The 25,090-nt window shown below is 27.3% G+C and overlaps 1 protein-coding gene across 3 annotated transcripts in view; it reads left to right on the forward strand.

Moving 5' to 3' along the window:
• abd-A (abdominal A) overlaps positions 1–25,090 on the forward strand; it is a 46,378-nt gene that overhangs the window by 19,225 nt on the left and 2,063 nt on the right. The window lies entirely within an intron of this gene.

The following is a 25,090-nucleotide window of genomic DNA, read 5'->3' on the forward strand; positions in this document are numbered from 1 at the left end:
TTTATTTTCAAAACATTTTTACACTTTAATAGTTGAAATACATGAGAATGAATACATATTTATTTACAAAAATTGGAATAAATTTTAACTAAAAAAAAGAAAAAGTATATATTTTTAAAATAATGAATTAAGCATTACCATACTTTCATTTTTGAATTCTGTATATAAATTTTGCCTGACAATTTGCATCAAAATCTATATACATAAGTATGATTGTTTTCTTCACTCTTAACATTTCGAAGAAGCTACAATAATTTTCTGAACAACAAAAGAAAACAAACAAATCCAAAAAACACGAACAATATTCAAGCGTAACAAAAATAAACAATTAATTAAAATATTGAAATTTCAAACTAAGTAGTGGGGATACAAATGTTTGTGCAATTAATAAATATAGAGTGGCCAACAGTTGCCATACGAGCTGATGGTCAACACGTCTCGAGCACGTACTTGAGGCGATCTGCACCACCCCGTCATCAGCAACATCATACAGTGGTTCAGAAATATGTTATTTCATAGCTCGTGAACCATTGTCTTAATAAAAAGTGTCACTAAGAATTCGCCATGTTGAGATAGAGCTGCTATCTAAATATAAAGTTTGCTCAACATTCGTTTATGGAGATTTTTTTACAGTTTGACCTTATTCCAACGTCGAACCCTTAAAAATCAACTCATATATCCAATTTGTGTATAAAATTTCATTAAGATATCTGCAATGCTTCACGAGCTACCGAAATTAAATGTTTCTACACCACTGTGCATCATTTATATCCTCATTTTTTGTTTGCACCATGGGATTTAATAATGTTGCAAAATGAAAACAAGTCATTAAGTTTTTTTTGCTTGCTAAATATGAAATACAAAGAATAAGAAAAAGTTGAATTGTACTTCAAATTAAATTAAACATAGACGGACGGACGGACAGACTGGCTGGCTGACTTTGACGGGATCATAACACACTTGGTTGCCTGCTTGCAGATTCGTTGCAACATTCATCAGCGTATCCAGCAGTCTAGTTGTTAAATTATGGTTTAATGCAAGTAGAGATGCATAAACATATTCTGCATCTCTGAGGCATTGCAGCAAGTGCTGTTGTATCGGTCGGTTTCTGATTACTTACACACAGTCTTTAGGTTACAAATTGTGGCGCTGTTTGATAGAGTTTCAAGGGGGAATTTAGCCAAGGAAATACACTCGGAGAAATTTAGCCACATCTTGAGCAATAGCTCGAATGTTGGAATATTTGTGTTTAAATATTTAATTGAATTGATAAATTTATTTGAGTGTATGTGTGCAAAAAATATAAGGAAGACGTTTTTATTTGTTATTGCCACAAATATGACCAGTATTGACAGACAACTTGAGAAATGCAAATTGCGAATGCAGTTGCGCTTGTTTTACATGCAACTTAGCTACTGTTACGTACAACGGGTTTCTTTAAATATGATGTGTAGATGTGTTTTATTTATTTTTCTTTATGAAAAACAAAAAAAATATATAAAAAATCGCTTACAACAATGACGTTGCCAATGTTCATGATCATGAAGCTAATGATGACAATGTCGTTTCATTTTATTGTTATATATAGCAGCAGACTAAAAGTGTTGAAAGCTATTTTACATTTAATTTCATGTGTATTTTTATATGATGGCTTATTCATATAAAAAGTATTTCTCCCTTAAAAAAGAAATGTGTTTGAATTGTTAAAATTAACAAGTTTAAAACAATCAAATTATTGCTCCAAAACACGCACCTACATGCGAGTATTTAAATTTTTTTTTACTTGGATTTTTTTTGAAAGAAAGATATGCTATTTTTAAATCACGTTAAGTTTTTTTTTTTTGCTAAAAACAAAAATGTGATGGCGAATTTTTTTAATAAAAGTCAACGGTAAATTTATGAGGTTTATCGGTGTTTTATTGTATTAAATTTTTGTTGTTTTTATTTTAAAAATCAATTAAATTCTTTCCAACCATTTAACCAACAGTTTAATTATCATTACCATCATGTATAGTTTACATACATTTTGTCTGATACACTCACCAAAATACTCACTTAAAACCTCCAAGTGTTGGAATGGGTATCGTTAAATATTCTGTACATAAGTTGGCGTAAAATCGTAAATAGATCATAAAAAGATCGTTAAAACTAATTTTATTACTGTGAACTTTTTTAAACATTTTGTTTTCTAAAGGTGGTGGTAACCAACTAACCAACATTGTATATCATTTAACAGATACAAGCAGACTTAAATTACAATATCAATTTAACAAATGATCTCATTTCAAAAAAATTGAAGAATTTATTTTAAACATGTCAGCAAACTTTTACTAAATTGCATATTTTAGCAAAAATTTTAAGAATCTTGTCACTTGCCTGGCAACACTTGTCCGTTTTTATTCTGAAATCTCGTTTCATTTTATTTAAATATAAAAAGACTCTCTTCTAGATAAGATTTCCTTTTAAAGTCAGTCCACCTAAAAAATTAAACATAAATGTCTTCATTATTGTAGAATAAAAATTAAAAACGAAATGATAATTAATTTAATAATCTAATAATTTTTAAATATTTATTTTTAATGATGATGTTTATTGTTATTGTTGGTTGTTTTCTATAATATGTGTGGCATTAAATAAATAAATAAAATACATATTTTTATTTATTAAAAATTATTAAATTAATGTACAAGTATAAATAAATTTAAACTACAGACATTTTCTGATTTCATTTTCATTTAATCTCTTTATATTCTCACTGCCAGCAGATACATTCATACAAGCAGATACAGATATGTACATACAAACACACTAACACTTGTGTTTTATATACGCGGGTACATGTAGCGATAAAGTGGTGGTCTATCAAAATGATTTATAAAGACTTCCAGTCATTTGGGGTCACTACTTAAGAGATTTCAAAACGTTTTTTATTTATTCTTTCTATTTTCTTGTTTATTTTTATACTTATATGTACTTTAAACAACATTAATGTTAATACATACATTTGATAAATGTCTTTATAAATATTTTACAGCTTATTGCTATGGCAGTAATAATATAAATAAAACATTTAATTATTATTATTATTTTTATACATACATATAAATATGCACATATTATTCATCTATAATTCCCATTAGAGTATATAGTTTAGCAGTATTCATACTTTAAGAATACTCCCTTTTTGGTACCATTAGTAGATACCACCAAATAATATAAATCATATGATTTATATTCTTTGGTATCAACAAAGCCTCCAACCTTAACCCTTTGTCGACCGACGGTACTTATAAGTACCATAACAATAATAAGCTTACAAAATGAAAAAAAAAACATAATTGACCCTTTCTGAAAGAACTAATGTTTCAAATTTTATCAATATAAGCTCAATAGAGAACTTTCTCCCATTGCATTGATGAATTATTTTTTTTAAAAACACTTCAGTAGTGTTAGTAGTGACAATTAGAGTTCTTCTTTTTCCGCACTTTTTCATTTCCAGGGAAATCGGGATTAATTTTAAAATTTCCCGGGAATTCCAGCATAGAACAAATTATTCAATTTCAAGAATGTAGACTTCGTTAAAAATCTAAAAAATTTCTTTGGTTTTTAAATGTAATTGGATACAAACAAAAAATCCAATAAAAATGTAATATATAGAAATAAACTGACTGGATTGATAATTAAGGAGCTGCAGAACAAAAAGACTTTTTTGAAAATTTAAAAATTTTTGGAAATTGATTTTTTCAAGAAGATTTCAACCCAAATGTTATAAAAAGTACCTTTTGTTCAGCGGCTCCTCAATTTTGGTTATAGAACTGTCACCATTTGTCATTTGTATCGGAATGACTTCAATTTCCATTAGATTTTGCTCTACCTTCGTTATATTCCAATTAATTCTATTACTTTACAAAAAATAAATATTTTATTTCTTTTTAATTGGCAATGTTTTGCTAATTAGATCAAAAATTAAGTAAAGATGTTAATTAAAACTTGAAGAAAACCCAATAATATTAAACAAAATTCAATTTAACCCATGGTGATTTTAGTCCAGAAACCTTCGTTTTACTCTTTGTGAAAATGCTTAATACTAAAATAATTCCACTTTCGATCGGAATAGAATTCTGTGACAGCCCTGAACATTCACGAGTTTTTATGAATAATTTTAATAATGAACTTGTTATTGGTCTATTTGGGTTAAATCTTTTTTGTTGTATGAGCTTTAAGCCAAGTTCAAAAATCATTAAATAAAATTAAGGAAAATAATTCCCGGGAATTCTCGCACAATTTCGCGGGATTTCGTAATTGAAAATATTGCTGAATTCCCGTGAAAAACTCTAATGACAATATTTATATGGATTCGACTATCCAAAAAGAATCAAATACATATTTTGTATTTGTTTGATAACTGAAAAATATATTGTATTTCCATATTTAGTGGTATCTAAAAAATTAGCGTTTCGACCCCTAAAAATATAGAATTTCTAAAATATTTTAATATCTTTTGTATCTGTATTAGTTTAAAAGTTATAAGGTTACAAAATGTGCCATATTTTTCACAAAAGTCATCATCGAGAAGTTCCTAGTTAACTTGGATATATAAAATATATTGTGGTGCTGTTTCCGAAACAATATTACATTATGAAAGCGCTATAATTTTCTTCATAGCCGATTTTACCACGTCTATATGCTCAACATTAAATTTAATAAAAATTTAAATAATTTATCTGACTTTTATAAGTAATTAAATTAATAAAGACCATCAATTTTCAGATTAAATTTATTATTTGCTAAATTCATTGTGATTTGCATTTTTTAGAGACATTTATTATTTAATGTCTGCCATAATTAGTAAAAATATATATAACCCAAAATTATCTGTTTTAAATATATTAAAAATAATTTTTACATGAATTAGGCTAATAATTTTTCACACGATTTCTAATTTTTAAACTAATCTAGTTCCTCCACTAGTTGGTTTTTATATTAACTTATTTTTTAAGTTTATAAAAAGTTAAAATAATTGAATATTCATTCAATACCAAGCGAAATTAGAGTGTGTAAAAAAAAACTATAATTTCTCTGGTGTTATCAGTTTTCTTCTTGCCAAAGTAATAAACAATTTAAAAGTGCATTAACATTTTAACTCAACAACCATAAATTTTATAATGAAATTAATATTAATGTTAATGTTAGTACATACTTAAATTAATTAAAAAATCGTGAACAAAAACACAAAACCAAAAACAATAACAAATAATATTAACTAAAAATCATCCCCCTCTACCAACAAAAAATACAATACAAACCAAACAACATGGCTTTTTCTTGAATGAATACTGCACCCAAACACGCACACCAAACACCAAGAAATACAAAAACAACAACAACAAATATATTTAATAAAAACTACTACTAAGTATTAATAATTATAATTATAATAATCGTTATACTTAAGACAATGACAAAAAAACAACAAAAAAAACATTTTAGAATTATTGTACATTTATAATTATAATTAAAGCAGTGATGGAAAATTCTGTATTAATGTACCGAAAAGTACCATATTAAGTACATTTTTTAATCAAACTGTTATTTAATTAATAACGTACTTTTTCTATTAAAAAGTTTTTTTTTCATTTAAGACCTTTTATCCCGATGTTTTAGGGACTTAGACCCTGACAGTTTTCATACTAAAATTATATTAATTGGGAGTTGATATATTTTTACGAAAAATGATAACCGGAAATTGAGAAAATGGGCCTTAATTTTGTAGTTATTAAAGGAGTTTCTTTCCACTTACTTCTTTAAAAGCTATTTGTTCCAAAATATGGTTGATTTTTATATTCCATTTTTTATTATAAATGTCTAATTTAAGCTCTTATACGATTCTTGAAAACCTTTTCTTTAATCTAACTCAGACTATTTGGCCAAAGACTAATTCATTTATTTGCTGGTTGTCCAAGTTGATTAAAATTAATGTGTGACTTAAAATTGCTCAATCAATCGGAAATGTTACTCAAAAGTGTTAAAAGGAATTGTTCTCATCATAAATATTTATTCAATCATTGAAATAGAATTAAAATTAAAAATAAAAAATCCATGTGATCGTTCTTTTAACACGTTTTTTTGGAAAGTAAGCATACGTATGATTTAGTACTTTCAATATTAAAAAAGTACTATTTTGGTTAATACCATTTCCAAATCCCAATTTGACATGCCTGAATTAAAGTGCAATTTCCATATAAACCATTCAATTTAAATTTAAAAGGGCTACAAAAGTCATACAAAACATACATTAAGAGATATTTATTATAATTAACAAATATTCTCCATTTCAAGCTATTAAAAGGATTTAAAAGTTTTACTTTTTAATATACACAGATACATATTTGTATGAGTGTATTCTATTAGAACAAGGGTGTTGGCTGGATTTGATGTTACAGGGTGAAATTGTTTAATATAAACCTTTATATGTACAACAAATATAAAATAGGAAAATCCTGTATGTTTTGTAAACACAGCCCTATAAAAATAGAGCTAGAGAGTAAAGGTAGAGTGAGTTTTTGGTATAATGGCACAAAATGTTAATTGGATTTTTGTCTGAGAATTCAAATTACAATGACCACCGTTACAAACCCACCATCATCATGATCACTGGTAAACACCCCTTTTATTTTGCAACAACAAAACAATATATAATATTTTGGTACTCCAACAATGTATTGTATTTCACATGTAATTTAAGCCCTTTCTTTGTTCTTTCGCTTACTGCATTTGCAGCCATTGTAGAGTGTTTGCTTCATTTGTTGTTTTGGTTTATCGGTGGAAAAAATAATGAAAAAAAAAAAATAGACGACAACCAACTCTGGCTGAAAAATAAAGCCACAACACACAACAGATTAACCAAAGTTTAATTTTCAACCTCAGACGAAACGTGTTGTAGCGACAAATTCCGCATATTTTTTTTTTACTTTTTGCTGGCAAATCGACAATCAACAAAAATTGCACAAACGTGCCGATAACACAACAATGCATATTTTTGTAATGGCCGTACCAAACAATAACAGCAACAACACAAACACCAACCACAAAATTGTTTTAAAAAAAATATCGGAAATTAAACACAAAACAACGAAACCGATATATGAGAAAAAATATTATTATAATACCACAAAAGTTAATAATACGAGAGGAGTAAAAGAACGAAAATTAAAAAAAAAAATATATTAATGAAAAATTTAACATATCTTACATACACAACCAACCATATTAGCATATAAAACAGTATGAATTAAATATATAGCACATTCTTATGCCCAACAAAAGCTTTCAAATAAGTCCACATGATTCCAAAATATGTACTGCATAAACGCCATAAAATGAGCAGCAGAAATAAATATTTGTCTCTAATCTTACTCGGAATGACTTGTAAAATTACTGAATGACATACTTTTCAATGACATATAAGCACTTAAGAAGCACTCCCGAATAAGTGTAAAGCATACAAAAAATAGCTTCCGCCTTTCCCGGCGTATTAAACTTCCCTATATATTTTGCAAAACACAGCTGTCACCTGATCTGTTACCATATGCAACCTGATACTCAGTTTTAGTGATAACAGCTTCCGTAAATTCTTACAGAGTCATTATTAGAGTTTTTCTTTTCCCGCACTTTTTCAGTTCCCCAGAAATCGGGATGAATTTTGAAATTTCCCGACTTTGTTTAAAATCTAAAAAATGTATTTGGTTTTAAAATGTAATTCCAATAAAATTTAATATAATGAAATAAAATGACCCGATTTCAAATTTTGGCTATATACAAACCTGTTACCATTTGTCATTTGTATAGAAATGGCTTCAATTTCCATTAGATTTTGTTCTACCTTCGTTATATTCCAATTAATTCTGTTAATTCACAAAAAATATACATTTTAATTCTTTTTAATTTTGAATTAGCAATGTTTAGCTTATCAAATCAAAAATTAAGTAAAGATGTTAATTAAAATTTGAAGATAACCCAATACACAATACTAAAAAAAATTCAATTTCACGGAAGATGGTTTTATTCCAAAAATTTTCGTTTTACTCTTTATGAAAAAGCAATATACTAAAATAATTCCACTTTCGATCGGAATAAAATTCTGTGACAACCCTGAATATTCACGAATTTTTAGAATAATTTGAATAATGAACTTGTTATTGGTCTATTTGGGTTAAATCTTTTTTCTTGTATGAATCTTCTGCATTTCTTTTGGAGCTTTAAGCATATTTCAGAGAAAGTGAAGTTCAAAAAACATCACATAAAACTAAGAAAATGGGAATTCTCGCACAATTTTCCGGGATTTAATCCCAGAAATTCTCGTGAAAAACTTTAGTTATAACTTTCAACTAATGAAATAGAAAATAATTCATTACTAAAGCTCTTCTAAAAAAATATGAAATATTTTAATTAAAAGTGTAGTTAACTCAATTACAAATTTGTTTGCATCTTACAAAACATTTTAGTAGATGCAGTAAATGTTGTTTAATACAGAATACTTAACAAATGAATTGGAATATTTTACTAAAATTTTCCTCTTAACTGTAAGCATGCATTCATATAAATATTAAGGCTTATCTCGCCTCATAAATTAACCCTTGCCGCTTTGACGCGCTCTTCTTTATACAATTTTTTTCGGAATATTACTTTTTGTTAGTTTTTTTTTTAATTTTGTAACCGACTCAAAGTCAACATAAAACAAAGAGCGAATCGTCATCATCAACAGCATCATCAAGCCAGAATGTTTAACATTTCCAACAGAATCGTCTAACACTTTTACCCTTTTCTAAATTTTCTATTTTCATTTGATTTTGTGTATTGTTTTTTTTTTCGTTGTTGTTATTCTATTTGGTTTTGAAAGAAGATGAAAAAGAGAACGGGAAACAAACAAAATGTATACTGTCAATGACATTGGCATCCGTTGTTGGTGTGTTAATATTTTGGTCGGTGTGGATTATTTGAAGATAATAATAAATATACAGCAGCAGCACAGTTGTAATATTTGAAATGATAAACTCTAAACTTCCTAACACTGACTGCAGCAGCCAGCAAACGTCGTTGATCTCATTATTTGCCCCCGGTTTGTTTAATTTCTCTCTTAAATAAAAACCACATAAGTGAAATTCCCGCCACAAGTACATTAAAACACATGTATGAATGTGAAGTCATGAAATAGACATTACTAGAATTTATAAACAATCTGGTTACTGTTGTTGTCATTTGAAAACCAAGCAACCATCTAACAAACAAACAAAACTTTTGTAATTAATTTTTCAGAAGACAAATGTCTCTAACATTCGTAGTTTAATAATGCATGCTTGCAAAACACAACCAGCCAGTCATTTAGTCAGTCACTCTCACTGACAATCGTTCTTTTGTTTCAATTTGCAATATTAAGAGAAAAACTACAGTAGCAACAGTGGAATTGGTTGTTTTAAATTGAATGCAGTGTCATTCATGTCTAAAACTAATTATTTCTATGTAACGTTTGAACAAAGATTCCAGTTGAAACGGCGTCAAACTCTGACTATTTTAGCATTATGGCGCTTATTTTTATAACACACTTATGCACTCTCACTGTATTCAAACACAATGACAATAAAATTATTTTAATAATAAAATAAAAACAATATAAAAGCCAGACTTCCCACAATTATAATGTGATTGTAGAATAAAATGCAGTTAATTGTGACTAAATTATTAATATTTCAATTACACCACGAACACTTTTAATAAATAGCGTATTTGAATATACATATATATGATGACAATATAATTAATTACTCGAGGCAAACAAATTAATTGCGACCAACAAAATGGTCTGTATAATGTTTTGTATTTGCAATTAAATGATTTCTCTCAGAACACAAGTTTCATGTTCCAAATATTGCATGACAAAGCTAAAGATACGGTCACACATGACAAATATTCATTAAAAACAAGTAAGAGAGTTATATTCGGCTGTGCCGAATCTTATATACCATTCACCAAATTATACTTCAAAATAAAAATTTCAAATATTTTTAGGTAAACAAAATTTATTTTTTTTTCCAAAGTTGTTTTTTTTACATTTTTGGAAAAAAAAATTTTTCGAATTGTTATTTTAATTTAATTTTTTTTTAATTTAATTTTTTTTTTTAAATTTAAAATTTTTTTCTGGAGCAAAAAAAATTTGGGTTAAAAAATATTTTTTCCGATTGTGACCCATTGGAGGTCCAACTTACTATGGTCTTATATACGTCGTTGCAATGGTCTTTGAAATGTCTATCCATATTGTTTATATTAATGACTTAGTAATCCAGATATAGGTAAAAAAATAGGTCAAAAATCGAGGTTGTCCTGGATTTTTCCTCATTTGGATCCCGAAGATATCTGGGGTCTTCAGAAAATAGATTTCAACAGACAGACAGACGGACATGTCTTAATCGACTCCGCTATCTATAAGGATCCAGAATATATAAACTTCATAGGGTCGGAAAATTATATTGTGGAAATTAAAAACGGAATGACAAACTTATATATACCCTTCTAACGAAGGTGAAGGGTATAAAAACTGAAACCACTAGGTTTAGCACACATTTTGTTTTGAGATTGTTTACTTTTACAAATATTCTGTAAGAGTAAACAACATTAGGTATATATTATGTTTTTATTTGCCCTGTGTAATCGTACCTTAACTATTTTAAAGATTTCAATGAACATTTTTTGATCAAAGAATTATTTATTTGACTATTTGAGCCGCCTAATAAGTATTAGGTGTTTGAAAAAAGTTTGTTATTGTATTGTGTTTATTTGACCAATGCCTTTATTCATTATTATTTCCTTAATTCAGTTTCTGGTCACATTAAATTCATTTTCATTAGTTAATTTATGCAACATTTCTAGGAAGACATAAAAATATGAAAATCATAATTTCTTAGCCATGCTTGAGGCACCAACATATACATATGAAGAAAACCCTATGAATATGCATGTAAATTAAACACTCATTCATTAATCATAATTTAAAATACAATAAATTGTATAAATTTTATAAATACAACTGTGATGACCGACCACACCTTGAGCCAAGGAAACCATTATATTTTTTAACCACATTTGGAATAAATTTTAGGTATCATTGACACTGCGGGAAATTTATTTATACCTGCACAAAATGGTGGTAAAAGTAAAAGGATTCTTCAGGTGTTATTTACAGAATTAACAAAAATAGCTGAAATATATTTTTGACTGTTGGTTCAGCGATTTTTTAGTTACTGAATTTTTTCGTTGATATTCACTGTCTTAATTCTAAATTCATAAAATAATTCAAATCATTTCTTCATTAAACTTAAATTTTCATAATACTAGTCCAGAAAACACAATAAGGGAGGTTTTTCTCGACACTTTCAAACAGACAATATGATGACTAGCAACTACAGCAAAAAAACACTACATTAAATACTTACAACAAACACCTAACAAATGCTAATTACAAAAATTGTATTTTGCAACAAATGTTAACTATTTATGCCAACATTTAACAAAATCTTTAAAAGCTTTTCACAGCCTTTAGTGCCACCACCCCAACTCCTCCTGAAACATCTACTAAGTGTGTTGTTCCTTCCTGGCCAGTAAGTAGCAAAGAAACAACTCAGGGCAAGTAATCATGAGGGATTAATTTTGTATGAAAAATAATGGAGAAATATATTTCACGCCATTACAAACATCTATTGATATGGCAGCAACTAATTTATATTAACTGTTTTTATTACAATTTATGGGCGACTGTGTGTATAGATTTCTTGAATTTCATTTCAGTTTGTAATACAGTCTGGTTGCTGGTATAGGGGTGGTTTTGGTTCGTTTACTCTTTAGAAAACCAAAGAGCTGGTTTTGTTTAATGTTAGGCTAAACAAAGACTGGGAAAAAGGCTTTATACGATACGAGTATGTAGGTCTCTAAGGAGCAATTTAGAAAATTAAAAACAAACAAAATAAAAATCAATGAATGGCCGCCTCTGGCCATTATTGTTTTTAGCAATAATACAATTCAAACTTTTGATAAGAACTTGAACAATGTTTAACAAAATTTAAAAGATTTTAAAGATTTCTTTAATTTAAGACACCTATTTAGCAGGCTGTTGTTTTAGCCACCCTTACAATATTTCAAGCTAAAAATCATAAATTTTACATACATATTTCTTTTGTTTTTTGTTCGAAATTTTAACAGCTTTTGTGTTTTTTCTGTTACAAAGTTTTAATATTTTTAACCAGAAATAAAAAGAAAACTGTCCATTACTGGCATTTGCCCTTAGTGTCTTTATGGCTGTTTTTAATCTTCTGGACTTGTGGATGTTTGTGTTGTTTCACTTGGCTCTAACTCAGAGTGAATATAATGGCCAAGATGCTTTGAAATTTGTTGCCAAAATATCTCATATATTATGTGCTTAGTTTGCTTAAAATATTTACAGGATTTAAGCAAAGGTTTGAGAAAAATTTTCTTACAAAAAAGGGCCTTAAATTCGATTAATAATGTTTCATTATACCCTTCACCATCGTGAGAAGGCTATTTATAAGTTTGTCATCCCGTTTGTAATTTCTACATTTTTCATTTCCGACCCTATAAAGTATATATTCTGGATCCTTATAGATAGCAGAGTCGATAGAGATGTCTGTTGAAATCAACTTTCCGAAGCCCCCAAATAACTTACATACACGATTGCTATTTAAAATCGAGAAAATCGGTCCACAAATGGCTGAGATATAAGGAAAATACCAGACAACCTCGATTTTTGACATATTCACCCCTATCGCGAATCAATATTTCACATGAAATATTTTCCCTTTTCCTTTTTTCGTTGATCAACTTTGTTCACGTGAAAAAATTCCCATTGTTGTGAAATTTTTAGATGGAATTTTGTAAACAATAAACAGCTGCTACGAACAAAATCAACTATTGTGAATGTAAAGTTCATCGTGATATTCCCGATAACAAGTTTCCCTTCGAGGGAAATAGATATTTCATGGGAACAAAATTTCACATGTTATTGCCGATAGGGGTGATTTTTTGACCTATATCTGGATTACTAAGTCATTAATATATACAATATGGATATGTAATTATAGATATTTCAAAGACCTTTGCAATGACGTATATAAGACCATAGTAATTATGACTTATAATTGGTCAAAATTGGAAAAATATTTTTTAACACGATTTTTTTTTACCAAAAGTTATTTTCGGTAAATATCAAAAAAAAAAATTGAAAAAAACAATTCGAAAAAAAATTTTTTCCAAAAAATTAAAAAACAATTTTGAAAAAAAAAAAAATTTTGTTTACCTAAAAATATTTAAAAATTTTATTTTGAAGTATAATTTGGTGAAGGGTATATAAGATTAGAAAAATATTTAAATGCATAATGAAATCGTAAAACATATTTTCTTTAATTTAAAACCCAATTGGAAATGTTTTAAAGGCATCTTATCATCATTAAGTCGTCGAATATAAAGGACATCGCCTGATAAAGAACATACTCACTAAGACACAATTTCCTGCTCGATATATTCCTTTAAAAAAAATGCTTCCTTAGGGCCCCATTAACTTGAAATAGGTCCACTCCTGTGTTTGTTTTCCAAAATTCTATATATTTTGTTTGTTTGTTGGGTGGCATAGTAATGAGCCACAATCTTAGCAAACGACAAATAAAGTATATGTACGTCTGTATGAACCTGCAATAAGTTACCCAAACCTCTAGAAAAATTGTTCCTTCAAAGAACAAAACAAAAAAAAACAGCCTTATTTAAGCATTTACCAAATATGTACATTTCACTGAAAGATGTCTGCTTGAATTTTTGTAAATTCTACACGAGGGTGTGATAAGACAAAATACCCACAATAAATGTGAAAAATATATGACCCAACCTACAAGCTATTTTGGATAACTTGGCTAACAACGAAAGCTTTTACAACAACAATCATACACACACACACTCATTGAAAAACAAATCTCCAAATTATAAGAAAACACATGACTCCTGGTACCATAGCAGCACAAAAACAAGGAAAATCTGACTCAAAATATGTAGAAAAAAATCCAGAAAATAACTTATGAAGGACCAAACGGAACGCAAAATATTTTAACCATAAATTTTCCAAGGCACATGTTGTTAGTACTTAAAAACATTCTTCTGCTTTTGCCAGGGTGCGTTGCATAATAACAAAAAAAAAATAGAAGCTTAAATTACAAATGGAACAGAAGAAAAAAACTGAAAAAGGGAAATGAAAATGTGGTACGTTTTCATGAATGTGTCAGACCCAGATGTATGCTGCTGGTAAGGCTCATAACAAACAGAAGGACTTAGGAAAAAGACAGACAGATAGATAGAATGGAAACGTAACACATTTTAATGTTTATAAATCGTTACGTATTTGTGTGTTTGGATGCATAAGGATGTAAATGTTCAAATAATATGCGTAACCCGAAAAAAGTGGTTGCTATTAAACATGTTACGGCTGGATGTATGTATGAATTTAGATTTTTTTTTTTGTAACTTATATGGGTTTTGAAATTGAGTATTAATCGTCCAGAAATTCATAATCCTAAGGATTGTCTAATAATTTATGCGGTTTAACAAATGCTTACCAGCGCTAATATTGAATATTACATTTGAATAGGCGGCTTCGTTTTAACACTTTGAAGAGTCCAGTGCAAAGTGATAAGCGACTACCCTTAAGATTTATAAAGAATATCTCAAATTGTAGTCCTTGTAAATAACTATTATCTTTTAAGGATTAATTACAAACATTTAATAAATACATAAATGAGTGGTCAGTACAAATACAACATACAGCATTAATAAATGTGTTGTAACCAAGTTTGGCTACCGTTACCCCTAAAGTAACTTTTCAGCTCTACTAACGTTACCGCTAATTACCTCTAAAATACCGTTACCGATAGTAATTTAAAATGTAACTCCACCAATATCGCCTTATTTTTATTTTTTTCAAACTTTATTAATCATTAAAGTCAGACCAAAACCGTTACCGAATTCTGCTTTTGATGCATAATCTTAAATTTGATCCCTTTTAGCACTCCGAACTCGATATCGAGTAGAATTTATCTTAATTTTCTTATTTACATTTATGGCATTCGATATCGAGCAAGAAATTTAGTACATACGAACTCATTCGATCACGAATGCGGTAATTCCATGTTCTGCCTGGTGGCAATTGACAATTGAACCATATAATTGGCATTACTATTGTCACAATGAATCTATTTTCTCTGTGTTTCAAATGAAAGTGAATTTACCAATTTTATATTTTTAAACATTCAACTCCTTTTATATTTTTAAATTCAATTCAATTCATTTCATTTTTATTATTGGCTTATTGTTGGTTCTTATATGATGGTTCATTGATTTTTTATAGAAAAGTTTTTTTTTTTTGTTTTTCTGCTTCCAGCTTTTATTGTTTTTCTAATGTTTTCACACACACAGAAAATTTTTTTTCTTTAACAATAATTTAACTATTTTTATGTGACTACTTTTCTTTAGTTTGTAGTTTCTTTCATGCTTCTTAGTTTTTTTGTTGTTTTGCCTTTGTAATTCAATTGACAGACGACACACGTACCTCTACGCATAAACAGTTTTTTTTTTGATTCACTCACATACATTTACATACTTAAAGAAAATGTTAACAGTTCATTGAACACCATGTTTTTTTGCTACTTTATTTAATTTTTTCTGGAAATTTAGTTTTAATAATAATTTTAAAGAAAAGTTTGCAGTTTGTGTGTGGTATGAGGAGAAGAATGAACAATTTTTATTTGGAATTAATTACTTTATCATTTATAAGAAATTTGATGAGATATAAGCAAAAACCTTTGACTAATTTGATTTGATATTCAAAATTTATATAAATAATTTAACTTCTAAGAAAATTAAAACAATTAAAATCTACCTGAAATATATTCTGAATAGAATGTATTGAAGAAATCATTCAAATCGGTCCATAAATGACCGAGATATAAGACTACATTGGTTTGAAAAAACAGATTTTTGGTTATGTTGAAAATTTTCATATTGCGTTTAAGCTTGTACTATTAAATTCTATAGTTGTGGGTACAAAAAAATATATTTCAAAGTCCTTTCCAAATAATCATAACATAATTTAGAAATTTCGAATGATAATGCCAGTTTCGGAGATAATATATTTTAAAGACTCTGAAAAATCTTTTTTAAACTATTTATTTGCTTAAATTCCGGAGATATTAGCAGATTTCTTTAAAAGAAGCATTCTGATTGCAGAGAAATATTTTTTGAACCCACAAACAGGTAATTGGACTTAAGCTTAACTCTCTAACAAAACACCAATTATCTCAAAAATGTATTAATAATTTTTTTTTAAATTTAACTGTGATTTTAGTTACAGATTTGTTAATATTTCCCTCGAAGGTCGAAATGCATTCTGACTTTTAGTTTTTGTTCTGTCAGCTGTTTTGTGAGTGATGTCATAATTTTAGCACGTGAAATTTTGTGTGTCATGTTTTTTTTTTAAATCAGATTTACTAACTTTTAGTCGCCTGGTTCCTAAGCTTAATTTGCAAATTAGTTTCTGATTGGCTGATCTGAGTTTATTGGGTCATAATTACCCTAAGCGAATTATTCGAAAACTTTTTTTAGCTTTTTAAAGTTTGCTTGTTAGAGGGTTAAGTAATTTAATAAGTTTGGTACTTCCACTCTACAATACATAGAACAATTTGTATGAATTTGAAATCCAATGCATGAAATTTTTAAACAAATTTTGAAATTGCAAAAGTCTAGTAAATAGGAACCAATCCTCAACAGAGCGATAATAAATATGCTTATTCTAAACAACTCTTAAAATTCAAAAAAATTTATATAAATTTTATACAATATTGACCCTCTTTAATAAGGTAAATTTTTTATAAATCAGATTCCTTATAAATTTGTTTCAATTAATCATAATTTCTAACAAATGATTGACATAGAAAATGTGTGTATGACAAAATCAATATTTCTGCCTATTCGTTTTAAATTTGTACGAAAAAAAACTTTTACTTTCTTCTCAACTTATGCTGATTTCAGAACCTCTGTCTTTAAAACAAAGTGCCAGTTAAACTTTTGAAATGCTCAACATGATTGACATATCATGATATAGTTAAATATAATTTTTTAATTTGCAAAATTTTAAAATTCATAACAGATCACAGCAAACATAACAAAAGCGAGAGAGACACAGAGAAATATTTAAAAAGCAAAATTAAATACAATAAAAGATTGTTTATTATTTCATTAATGTAATTTATGTTATCGTGTGACTTTATAAATGTTCAAAAAATATAATTGTATTTTTTAATAATAATAATAAAAATAATTTTTTCAATTGCTTTTTTATGGGTTTTATGGCATCATAAGTAAAAAAGCAAAGTAACATTTTTATAAAGTGTTCAATGGTTAAGTTTGGCTTTAATTTTTTTCAGTTGTGGTTGTTGTCATCTGGTTTTTTTAATAATTTTGTTTATTAAACAATTTGTCTTTATAAGTGAGGGTGTTATTTCCGTTTGCATTTCCTTTATAAAAGTTTAAAAAACAATTTAACATTGTTTTAGCAATAGTTTGTTGTTGATTAATTATTATTAATATGTAATTTCTTAATAAGTTTTAGTTTCAATTTGAATTTAAATTTCAAGACCCTTACTAATTATTAAGTCATTTTGTGTACATTTAAATATTTATTTGTTTTCGGGGTTGAGCTAGTAAATTATTTTTATGGCCTCTATAAATGTTTAATTTTATTATTGTTTTATTAACTTTTTTAATGTTCGTTTAATTTTGTTATTTCGTTGCGTTACGTTTTCCCACTGTGTGTACGGGGTATTGTTTCAGAAGTAAACTCATCATGATCATCATCATGATACATTTTATTATTTTATAAGTACTTTTTTATGACCATAAGACAACACCTTGGTTGTTGGAGTATTACTTCGAGTATGTACGTACATACATACATATGTATGTTTGTTTGTATGTTTGTATCTTGACCAAATAAGTTGGATTTATTGTTAATTATATGGTATATTTATTTTTATGGTAACACCTCATTAATCATCAAGATGTTTAAACATGTTTTTATTTCATATGGTTAAACAATTTACATTTTTAATGTATTTCATATGATAACATTTTTAAGAAAATTTAAAAAAAAAAGATAAAAACCTATATGAACTTAAAGACATTTTTATTAGGAGGAAATGGGAAATAATAATTTAAGGATTTAAGCAAAATTTTAACAGTTTTACTGACTTAATAGATTGTTATTATTTAAAAAAAAATCAAATTTTTCATAAGCATTGACATTAAATTAAGCATACTTTCAAACTATAGATTCTTTAACATTTTGTGTATCCTTTTAAATTGTTCAATTATTGATTTTTTCTTTTGGTTCAAAGACAATTTTTGGTGTGTCTTATAATTTAATATTTAATATAAAGCAGGTAACACAGTATTAAACAGACAAAACAACAAGAAAATTTTTGAATATAGTATATGTATATAAAATTAACTTAAATAAACGACATCTAAACTGAAAGACCCCCCTGCTGTTTGAGACAGTGACAATGGCATACACATTCACTACACGAATATGCTACGTTACGCACACAAAGTAATGGTGGTTGCTAGGAATATATTTAACCCCCCAAAAAATAATACTAAAACAGAAATAAACTCATCCTTACTTGAAAATACATGCATACATACAATTGATACAAAAAACAGACATGTTGAATTAGAACAAAAACAACTATCTACAACAACAACAGCAGCAAACTAACGTAGGAATACAAAAAAAACAACAACAAACCAAATATGTATAATAACAATTCAGACAGCCATTGAAAACATTGTTAGTTGTATAATAAGTAACCATTATGGTAGAGATTACAACAACAAAAACCATCGTTAAGGAACAACAAAAGAACACAGAGTGCCTGAGAATTAGGGGTAAGAGAGCAAAAATTATTATTGTCTTGAAAAGCAAAACACAGAAGAGGAAAGTATACGTACTTTTTTAAGGAAGTAACAAAAATTATTAAATGAAGAAAATTTAAAAAAAAAAAAACTTAAAAAGAAATATTTATAAATTTTGGATAATTTTAAATCATATATATTCTAGATCTAAATTTATATACCCTACCTATTTATTTCTCATTCATCGAAAAACCAAATACATACTGACAATTTTAGCAAACTCTGAGGGTCAATGTTAAAAATTCAAATTAAAAATTATTTTTGTATTTCAGTTGACCATAGATGTTTAAATCAGGGACGGTTGTCTAGAATATTTTGAAATCAAAAAGTCTCTATGTTAGAGTTAACGGAGACCTATACTGTTATAAAACAATAGCTCTTTCGAAATCTATGGTGATATTATAAAAATGATCTGAACTCCACAGTTAACAATTATTTTTCAACGTAAAAATAAATGTTCGCATGAAAATCTAAAAAACAGAGCTTTAAATAACCGTCATAAAAAAACTCATTTGAAGACTTTTATTTTTTCCGTCAGAAAAAAAACTCATTTGAGGACTTTTATATTTTCCGTCATAAAAAAAAACGTAAAGAGTTTTATTTTTCCCGTCAAAAAATAAAACTCTTTACGTTTATTTTCTAATTTTTTCACTATACATATTTCGTTACTGAGTCTATCTGATATAAACAACAACAATTTGATAATAGGAATCAAACAATAACAAATTAAAATTCCACTTGATTTTATTTTAATGAAAAATTATTCAATTGCAATGCAAGGTGCTTTACAAATTGTAATGATCTGACCAGCGGCAAGCTTTAGGTGTTAATTTACATAAAATGAGTTTTATTTTCTGACGGGAAAAATAAAACTCTTCAAATGACTTTTATTTAATGAAGGAGAAAATAAAAGTCCTCAAATGAGTTTCTTTTATTACGGAAAAAAACTCCTCAAATGAGTTTTTTTATGACGGTTATTTAAAACTCTTTTTTTAAGAGTTTCATGTGAACTTTTATTTTTACGTTGAAAAATAACTGTTTTAGATGGATTTTTATTTTTAAAGTCGCAAAATAACTATTATAAAATAACTTTTTTGATAGCACTTATAACCGTTATGGTACTGGTTTAAATATAAAATAGAGTTACATATTTCCTGACATCGATAACCCACTATAATTTGATTCCAAAAAAATCATATTAATAGAAAAAATCAAACATTTTGAAAATCGTTTAAATTGGGACAGATGGCTTGTATTTCACTTGAAATGAAAAACAATGAGGGACATTTCGATGAATCCGAAATCTTAGGTTACTAAGCTTTCACCTCTTAAAGCTATGGTCATTTAAAAGTTGAAATTTTTAAAATATGGGCAGTTCCATGTCATCGTATTTGACATTTGTATGCCTATAGAGTGGAATAGATTTTTCAAAAATAAGAGTATCTGAAAAAAAATTTGGTCTTTATGTTCCATTCAGAAGGTACAAGGTGATAATAGGAAAATAACCATTAGAGTCAAATTCATTTCATACTACATGCTAATTGGGAGCTTAATTTTCGCCGAATTCTTAGCCTAAAAACTTAAATATATGTAGTCAGTTTAAACTCATATTTTTGCTCTTAAAATTTTAGTATTTTCTTCTATTCGAATCATCTTAAAAAAACGTTTTAAGTGTTTTTGTGTTTTCAGTCGTGGTTGTCATTCTCGTTTTGCCCATATGCTTTGAAATTTTGCAAAAGTTAAATATTTTCCTATTTAAAGATTATAACTTACAACATAAATTAGAGTCACTAGAATTTGAAAATTATATCCTAATAGAATATTGGCGGAAAATTGTATCGTGAAACCAAAATATAGCGATTTTTAAAATTGTTCAGTTTTTTTTAACGATAAGTACCATTTAAAAGATTTTGAAATTTGCAACAGTTTAAGGTATATCTTGTTAGTGAGCTATCATCATGAATATAACACGATTTTCTCATAAATGTACTTTTGTTTATCGTTATCATATCGCGTAAACACAATTTCTCTGTGTGGAGGTTAAAATATTTTAAGGACTTACTCATACATATCGTTACCTCAATATGGAAAGGCCGTAAATCGAATTGGGGTCTTCCTCTATAGCATGGTAACGATATATTGAATAAAGCCTCCAGCATAAAAATACAATTTAATGAAAATACAAATTTTAAAATCGGCGATTAATTTTTTTTAGAAATCTTTAATCGCGCGTTTCGTGTTTCATGAATAGTAACTTTTTAACAAACATTGATATTTACTTAATTTGTTCTTCGATGATTTGTTTGCGATTCTAATAAAAATTAAATTAGGATTAAAAACGCAAATTTTTACATATTATGCGTTAATGTTGGGATCGATTTGAAATTAGCAGATTTATTTTTTGGTCATAAATTTGTTAAATTTAAAATGTATATTAATTTATATTAAGAAACAAAATTATATATTTGATTTGTTAAAGAATAAGTTGAAGAAAAATTTCGTTAATTGTAAAAATTCTTTTAGTTGAGATTTGGCTTAGGGTTGTATTTATTTAAGTACACTAATAAATAATGGAAGTTTAGATTAAATCTTAAGCCAATAACTTGTTTTGAATAAAAAAAATCGTTCTTTTATAACAAGTATTTAATGAATATAAAAAAATAATCTTCATCAAATCTTTATTTATAGAAAACAAATATTGTCAAGCAATAATAAAGTAGCTATAATCCCCCATGTAAAATATAATAATAATAATTACTTGTTCCTAAATAACCTGATGGTATTAGCATTAATAATATTTAAGAATCTCTGTATTAGGTGAATAAATCGTTATTTGTGTCAGTCTGTATTCTTTTTTTTGTCTTTATAGACCAAAGCCATACAAACGATAGCTAAATGTATATTTCAAAGAAATGCTACAAATAAATGACAATAATACTCGTAAAACTAACATTTATTATGTCTACATTCAATTTTCTACATTCACATATTCACCTATAGATACAATTTTGTATTGTATGGAATTTTATTAGTTGTCATTTGTTTAAACACAATGGAAGAATGAACGAACGTAAGAATGAATGAATTTTTTTCTTATTTATTCATATTTTTGGCTGTTTTTTTTTCTTTTGGTACTGTGAATCATTTTTGTTGTTGTTCTTTTTATTTTGGGTTTTATTTGTGCTTTTATTCGAAAAAATTGATTTGTCAGCGATTTTAAAATTCTTTAAACATCGTTTTATTCTTCTTATAAGTCTTTTTGTTGTTGTTATCGTTTGTCTTTCATAACTTCACAACATTTCTGTTTCGTTTATATATTACATACATACATATATTCGATTTTGTCCGTCTGTCTGTTTATTTATAAATGTATTTATACTTTGGTTATATTATTGTGTTTATATTTTAGTATCGTACTTCCCGGATGGCATGTTAAACGAAATCTAAACATTTTGTTTTTTTTAAAAAACTCCCAAATACTAATCGAACATCCATCCAACCGGCACAGTCAGTACGTCTGTGTCAGTCATTGATTTGTTTTTTTTTCATAGTTTCTTAAGAATTTGTTAAATCGAACATAATTGTTGTATATACATATTTATATTGGGTGAATTTTGTGAATTTGAAAAAATACTTTCTGTTGTATTTTTTCAATAATAAAAACTCATAAATAATGTTAAATAAACAATTAACACAAATTAGATGAAATGTGAAGAACAAGCAACCAAAAAAATGTTTAATTATTTATTTAAATTGACTATTGCTTTGTTTTCAAATTAAAGTAGCATCGTGAGATTTTAGACATACGTACATGCATACATTGTACAAACGTAAACAAAAATTTTAATTAGAAATTAAGCAGGCTATAACAAGTAAAATGTGATATAGGTGAAATAAAGAAGTTTTTACTAAAAAAATACTAACAAAAGAAACAGAAAAAATAGTTAAATATGCATTATTTATCACTATTATGTATTTATAAAATTTGCATTATATTTTTTTAATTTCTGAACTAATAAAACTTAGATTAAAATCCCGTTATTAACAGCTTTATCAATATGGCAACACCAATTGTTTGTATTTATTAAAAACAAACAAAAACTCACCACGTGTTAGTAAATTCAACACATAACTTTGAGTGGGAGCAAAGAGAGTCAATTTCACTCATTCTCTTCTTTGAGATGAAATGCATTGAGAGTTAACTATTGTTATGAATTGGTGTGTTTTTTTTAACGCGCACATGTCTACCTGTACGAAAACAAAACTGCTGTAGTCGGCAGCCATATTGGATGCCATAATTGTTATTGGGTGATGTTGTTGTTGTTGGTATTGTGTACAAACATTAATGCAGTGAGTATTGGCATCCCTTTCACTCCCGTTTGAGGCCATTAAAAAGAGTGAACAGTAATTAATCTTATGTAGAGCAATAAGAATGATTTATTATTTCGATTATTACTAAGATAAATTGAATTTTAAAATGAATTAAAAGGGAAACAGAAAATAAGATGAAGATGGTAACATAATTGGGAACTTCAAGAACTGTACTTAGATATAATGTATATTAAAATGGTTATTCTTAAAAACTTTTTGTTGCAAATTGAAATCTGATGAATTATCGGAACTATTAAAGTGTAAACTAAAAATGTTGATGGTAATTTCATAAATAAAATCACAATTAAATTTCAATAAATTTCAAAAAATGTATTTTTTTGCTTATTAGTTCATTTCAAAAAATTTGATTTAAAAATTATTCCACAAGTCGGAAGTTTGAAAGTCAGGATATTTTCATTCTACTATTAGTGTACTTTTATAAATTAAAAATACCTACATTTTATAAATACTATAAACTATGTTGTAAAACTTTCGTAATATAATTAATTACCTACTTAGACATATTCAGTGTTTTTCTTTAGATTTTTACAAATTTAAGTACCTTCACATATTTAATATGTATTTGTCTTTTTTTTACACATACTTCATTAAATCTCAATATTTGGCTTTAAATCTCAATATTAAAACTAAAATTTTTCCTTTCGTCTTACCTTCGCTTCAACTGAAAAATTAATATTTACGCTTTAACAAAAATATTTTGAAAATATTACGCAAACATCAACACAATGCGCAACAATAAAACACCATGATGAAACTGCAAACAATTGATTTGTTTCTAAAAACCATAAAAAATCATAAAAAGTATTTTTTTCCTCTATAGATAACTAAAAAATATTGAAAATTATACAAAAACCTAACTAAAGGGTGCCATAAACAAAAACAGCTAAAATCTAGAAAAAAAAATATTAAACGTACTTATTTACAATAACAATTTCAATAGGATTTCCTAAATTTTGTTTTCAAACTGCAAAATTGTAAAAAGAAACTCATAAAAATTTCCCGTAACTTTAGGCACTACAACTAAAAAAATTAGTACAGGTAGCGTGAAAAATTCCTAAAAAAACGTGTAAACAGGAAATTTGCACGCACAAAAAATATTGTATAATCGCAAGATTTACAAGCGCAACTAAAATCAATTTTTTGTGTGTGCGTGTGTTTTTTTTGTTTAGTTAAAAGCCGACGCGATATCAAGCAGAGTTAAACCCGGCATGTAGTCCATCAATTGCAACCAGTCAGTCAGCCAACCAGCCAGCCAGCAGCATTCACTCAACAACATACAATTTCATACAAAACATTTGAAAATAAAACAAATTTTTACCCTTTTTTTCACGATGGGTGCCAAAAATTAGCAGAAAACCCATAGAGCACTTGTGTTAAGTGAAAAAAGAAACTAAACAAAAAAATATATCTTCAATACACAAAAAACAAAGGTGTTCTCTATGGGAAGACAGCTGAGATTTAAAATTAAATAGACATTGATTTCGTGTTGAAACATTAAACTAAAAAAAATGAATTTCAAAAATTTGTTAAAAACGTACATATCCTGTAGTTTTTATGGCAGTTAGAAAGTAAGAAACAAAATGTTCAAATTGTGCGTCATTCATTAAACTAATTTAAATTAATT

Source organism: Calliphora vicina, chromosome 1 (assembly GCF_958450345.1).
Source record: "Calliphora vicina chromosome 1, idCalVici1.1, whole genome shotgun sequence".
Classification (NCBI taxonomy): domain Eukaryota; kingdom Metazoa; phylum Arthropoda; class Insecta; order Diptera; family Calliphoridae; genus Calliphora; species Calliphora vicina.